Genomic DNA, 6,000 nt, shown 5'->3' on the forward strand with positions numbered 1-6,000 from the left:
CTGTATTTCAGTGTATCTTTCTCTTAGTACTGCCTTTGCTGAATCCCAAAGGGTTTGTACTGTCATGTTTTCATTCTTACTTGTTTTCATATTTTATTTTATTTTATTTTTTAGTTGCCTGGTGAACCCATTCATTCTTTAGTAGAATGTTTTTCAACCCCCATTCCTTTGGACATTTTGTAAACTTTTTCCTCTGGTTGATTTTAAGATTTATAGCATTTTTTAATATGAAATTTATTGTCAAATTGGTTTTCCAGAGTGGCTACACCAACTTGCATTCCCACCAACTTGTAAGAGGGTTCCCATTTCTTCACATCTTCTCCAGCATCTATAGTCTCCTGATTTGTTCATTTTAGCCACTTTGACCAGCGTGAAATGATATCTCAGTGTGGTTTTGATTTGTATTTCCCTGATAATGAGGGACGTTGAACATCTTTTCATGTGCCTGTTGACCATCTGGATGTCTTCTTTAGACAAGTGTCTATTCATGTTTTGTGCCCATTTCTTCACTGGATTATTTGTTTTTGGTGGGGGGGAATTTGGTTAGTTGTTTATAGATTTCAGATACTAATCTTTTATCTGATATGTCATGTACAAATATCTTCTCCCATTCCATCAGTTGGCTTTTAGTGTTATTGATTTTTTTTTTTTTTACTTTGAACTGCAGAAGCTTTTTATCTTGAAGAGGTACCGATAGTTCGTTTTTGCTTTTAATTCCCTTGCCTTTCGAGATGTGTCAAGTAAGGAATTGCTGTGGCTGAGGTCAGAAAGGTTTTTCCCTGCATTTTCCTCTAGGGTTTCGATGGTTTCCTGTCTCACATTCACGTCCTTTACCCATTTTGAGTTTATTTTTGTGAATGGTGTAAGAAAGTGGTCTAGTTTCAATCTTCTTCATGTTGCTATTCAGTTCTCCCACCACCATTTGTTAAAGAGACTGTATTTTTTTTTCCATTGGATATTCTTTCCTGCTTTGTCAAAGATTAGTTGGCCATACTTTTGTGGGTCTAGTTCTGGAGTCGCTATTCTATTCTATTGGTCTATGTGTCTGTTTTTATACCAATACCATGTTGTCTTGATGCTTATGGCTTTGTAGTAGAGGCTGGGATTGTGATGCCTCCTGCTTTGGTCTAATTCTTCAATATTACTTTGGCGATTCGGAGTCTTTTGTGGTTCCATACAAATTTTAGGATTACTTGTTCTAGCTTTGAGAAGAAAGCTGGTGCAATTTTGTTTGGGATTGCATTGAATGTGTAGATTGCTTTGGGTAGTATTTCCATTTTAACAATATTTATTCTTCCAATCTATGAGCACAGAATGCTTTTTCCATTTCTTTGTATCTTCTTCAATTTCCTTCATAAGCTTTCTATAGTTTTCAGCATACAGATCTTTTACATCTTTGGTTAAGTTTACTCCTAGGTATTTTATGCTTCTTGGTGCAATTGTGAAAGGGATCAGTTTCTTTGTCTTTCTGTTGCTTCATTATTAGTGTATAAGAATGCAATTGATTTCTGTACATTAATTGTATATCCTGCGACTTTGCTGAATTAATGTATCAGTTTTAGCAGTCTTTTGGTGGAGTCTATCGGGCTTTCCATGTATAATCATGTCATCTGGAAAAAGTGAAAGGTTGACTTCATCTTTGCCAATTTTGATGCCTTTTATTTCATTTTGTTGTCTGATTGCTGATGGTAGAATTTCTAACACTATGTTAAACAACAGTGGTGAGAGAGTACATCCCTGTCATTTTCCTGATCTCAGGGAAAAGCTCTCAGTTTTTCCCCATTGAGGATGATATTAGCTGTGGGCTCTTCATAAATGGTTTTTATGATGTTTTAGTATGTCCCTTCTATCCCAACTTTCTCGAGTGTTTTAATTAAGAAAGGATGCTGAATTTTGCCAAATGCTTTTTCTGCATCGATTGACAGGATCATATGGTTCTTATCTTTCCTTTTATAATTGTGATGTATCACATTGATTGATTGGCGAATGTTGAACCAGCCCTGCATCCCAGGAATGAATCCCACTTGATCATGGCGAATAATTCTTTTTGTATGCTGTTGAATTTGATTTTCTAGTATCTTGTTGAGAATTTTTGCACCCATATTCATCAGGGATATTGGCTTATAGTTCTTTTTTTATGCTGGGTCTCTGTCTGGTTTAGGAATCAAAGTAATGCTGGCTTCATAGAATGAGTCTGGAAGTTTTCCTTCCCTTTCTATTTCTTGGAATAGCTTGAGAAGGATAGGTATTATCTCTGCTTTAAACGTCTGGTAGAACTCCCCTGGCAAGCCATCTGGTCCTGGACTCTTATTTGTTGGGAGATTTTTGATAACTGATTCAGTTCCATAGCTGGTTTTGAGTCTTTTCAAGTTTTCTATTTCTTCCTGTTTGAATTTTGGAAGTGTGTAGGTGTTTAGGAATTTATCCATTTCTTCCAGGTTGTCCAGTTTGTTGGCATATAATTTTTCATAGTATTCCCTGATAACTGCTTGTATCTCTGAGGGATTGGTTGTAATAATTCCATTTTCATTCATGATTTTATCTCTGTGGGTCCTCTCCGTTTTGTTTTTGAGAAGCCTGGCTAGAGGTTTGTCAATTTTGTTTATTTTTTCAAAAAAACAACTCTTGCTTTCATTGATGTGCTCTACAGTTTTTTAGATTCTATATTGTTTACTCTGCCCTGATCTTTTTTTATTTCTCTTCTTCTGCTGGGTTTAGGGTGTCTTTGCTGTTATGAATCTATTACCTATAGGTGTGCTATTAGATTTTTATATTTGGGATTTTTCTCGTTCCTTGAGATAGGCCTCGATTGCAATATACTTTCCTCTCAGTACTGCCTTCGCTGCATCCCAAAACTTTTGGATTGTTGTATTTTCATTTTCATTTTTTTCCATATTTTTTTTAAATTTCTTCCCTAATTGCCTGGTTGACCCATTCATTTTTTAGTAGGGTGTTTTTTAACCTCCATGCTTTTGGAGGTTTTTCAGACTTCCTGTGGTTGATTTCAAGTTTCATAGCATTGTGGTCTGAAAGTGTGCATGGTATGATCTCATTCTTTTATACTTATGAGGGGCTGTTTTGAGACCCAGTATGTGATTTATCTTGGAGAATGTTCCATGTGCACTCAAGAAGAAAGTATATTCTGTTGCTTTGGGATGCAGAGTTCTAAATATATCTGTCAAGTCCATCTGATCCAATGTGTCATTCAGGGCCCTTGTTTCCTTATTGATCCTGTGTCTCAATAATCTATCCACTGCTGTAAGTAGGGTACTAAAGTCCCCTGCAATTAGCACATTCTTATCAATAAGGTTGGTTATAGTTGTGATTAATTGTTTTATATATTTCGGGACTTCTGTATTCGGTGCATAGACATTTATAGTTGTTAGCTCTTCTTGATGGATAGACCCTGTAATTATTTTATAATGCCCTTCTTCATCTCTTGTTACAGCCTTTAAAGTCTAGTTTGTCTGATATAAGTATGGCTACTCCAGCTTTCTTTTGACTTCCATCAGCATGATAGTTCTCTATCCCCTCACTTTCAATCTGAAGGTGTCCTCATGTCTAAAATGAGTCTCTTGTAAACAGCAAATAGGTCTTGTTTTTTTTTTTTTTAATCTATTCTGATACCCTATGTTTTTTGATTAGTCCATTTACATTCAGTGTTAGTATTGAAAGATATGGGTTTAGAGTGGTTGCGTAATCTGTAGTTTTCATGCTTGTAGTTATGTTTCTGGTACTCTGTGGTTCTTACAACAGTACACTCACAGAGTCCCCCTTAGGATCTCTTGTAGGGCTGGTTTAGTGGTGATGAATTCCTTCAGTTTTTGTTTGGGGAAACCTTTATCTTTTCTTCTATTTTGAATGACAGACTTTGTGGATAAAGGATTCTTGGCTGCATATTTTTTCTGTTCATCACATTGAAGACTTCCTGCCATTCTTTTTGGGACTTCCAAGTTTCAGTAGATAGGTCTGCTACTACTCTTATGTGTCTGCCTTTGTAAGTTAGAGTCTGTTTATCCCTAGCCGCTTTCAGAATTTTCTCTTTATCCTTGTATTTTGCCAGTTTCACTATGATATGTTGTGCAGATCAATTCAAGTTACGTCTGAAGGTAGTTTTCTGTGCATCTTGGCTTTTAATGCCTGTTTCCTTTTCCAGATCAGGGAAGTTCTCAGCTATAATTTCTTCAAGTACACCTTCAGCCCCTTTGTCTCTCTCTTCTTCTGGAATTCCTATGATAAGAATATTGTTCATTTGATTGCATCACTTATTTCTCTAATTTTCCCCTCATACTCCTGGATATTTTTATCTCTCTTTTTCTCACCTTCCTCTTTTTCTATAATTTTATCTTCTAATTCACCTATTCTCTCCTCTGCCTCTTCAATCCATGCTATGGCCACCTCCATTTTATTTTGCATCTCATTTATAGCATTTAAGTTCCTCATGAATATTGTTTAGTCCTTTGTTCTCTGTAACAATAGATTCTCTGCTGTCCTTGTGCTTTTTTCAAGTCCAGCGATTTATCTTATGACTATTATTCTAAACTTTTGTTTTGTTATATTGCTTAAATCGTTTTTAATCAATTCGTTAACTGTCGCTACTTCCTGGAATTTCTTTTGAGGAAAATTCTTCTGTTTCGTCATTTTGGGTAGTCCCTGTGGTAGCTCCAAATTGCAAGGCACTTCCCTGTGCTGTCCATAGAAACTTGTGTTGGTGGGCAGGGCAGTAGTCAGCCCCAATATATGCCCCCTGCTGGGGCTGGGGCCACAGTCAGACTGGTGTATACCTTATCTTCCCCTCTCCCAGGGGCAGGCCTCTCTGTGGAGTGGTGTGGCTCCTGTTTTGGCTGCTTGCACACTGCCATGCTTGTGGTGCTGCTTTTATGGGATCTGGCCATGGGAGTATTTGATGGGGTCAATCAGCAAGGTGCACAGGGGCAGGAGGGGCAGGCTTAGCTAGCTTTGCCTTGCCTTCAGTCGTCCTCTGTGGGAGGGGCCTTGAAGCACCAGGAGGGAGGCAGGCCCAAGGGAGGGATGGATCCAGAGAAGCACAGTTTTGGGCGTTTGCATGGTACAATCAAGTTTGGTGACAGGAACTTTTTCACTTTGGATTTTCGGCTGGGGTTTGGGAGAGGGAAATAGCTCTTGCCAGCACCTTTGTTACCCCACCGAGCTCTGTCCTACCATGGCTCAACTCTCCCTCCCGGCGTCCTCTCGCCTTCCCTGCTCTCCAAGTGCAGACCTCTGCACTTCTAATATTCCAGATGTTAAGTCCAGCTGGCTGTCAGAATTTACACAGTCCGGCCCCTCTGCTTTTGCAAGCCAGACTTTGGGGGCTCATTGATCACTTAGTTCTCTTATTCTCCCCTTAGAGTCTAGAATTTTTTTATCTCTTTTTTCCTAAGCTTCATCTATTTCCATTTTACCTTCTATTTTACTTATTCTACCCTCTTACTTTTCTTTCCTTGTTTTCACTATTTCTAGTTTATTTTGAAGCTCATTTACATTTTTTAATTCATCATTACTATTTTTTTAGTTCCTTGATCTCTGCAGCTATAGATTCTCTACTGTCTTCTATGCTTTTCTTCAAGTCCAGTGATTAATCTTATGACTGCTATTCTAAATTCTTACTTAATTATATTGTTTATATTTTTAGGTTTCATTTCTTTAGCTTTCGTTTCTTTAGCTTTCATTTCTTCCTGGAATTTCTTTCAGGAGAATTCCTCCATTTCATCATTTTGGCTAGTTTTCTGTACCTTATGTGTTTTAAAAACTGCTATATGCCTTGCACCTGTGAGCTCTACTGTATTAAAGAGGGGTCAAACACTGTCTAGGGCCTGGCCCTTCAAGAGGTATTTTTTGGAATGTCTTACTTGCTCTCTATTGTTGTGACTTTGTTTTATATCCCTACTTGTAGTGATGTTTTGGAACCTCCAGCATGTGTGCTTTGATTCGGTCATTGAAGTCACCCTGGGAAGAAAAACAAATAAACAAACCAAGAAC

This window comes from Panthera tigris, chromosome A1 (assembly GCF_018350195.1).
Source record: "Panthera tigris isolate Pti1 chromosome A1, P.tigris_Pti1_mat1.1, whole genome shotgun sequence".
NCBI lineage: Eukaryota > Metazoa > Chordata > Mammalia > Carnivora > Felidae > Panthera > Panthera tigris.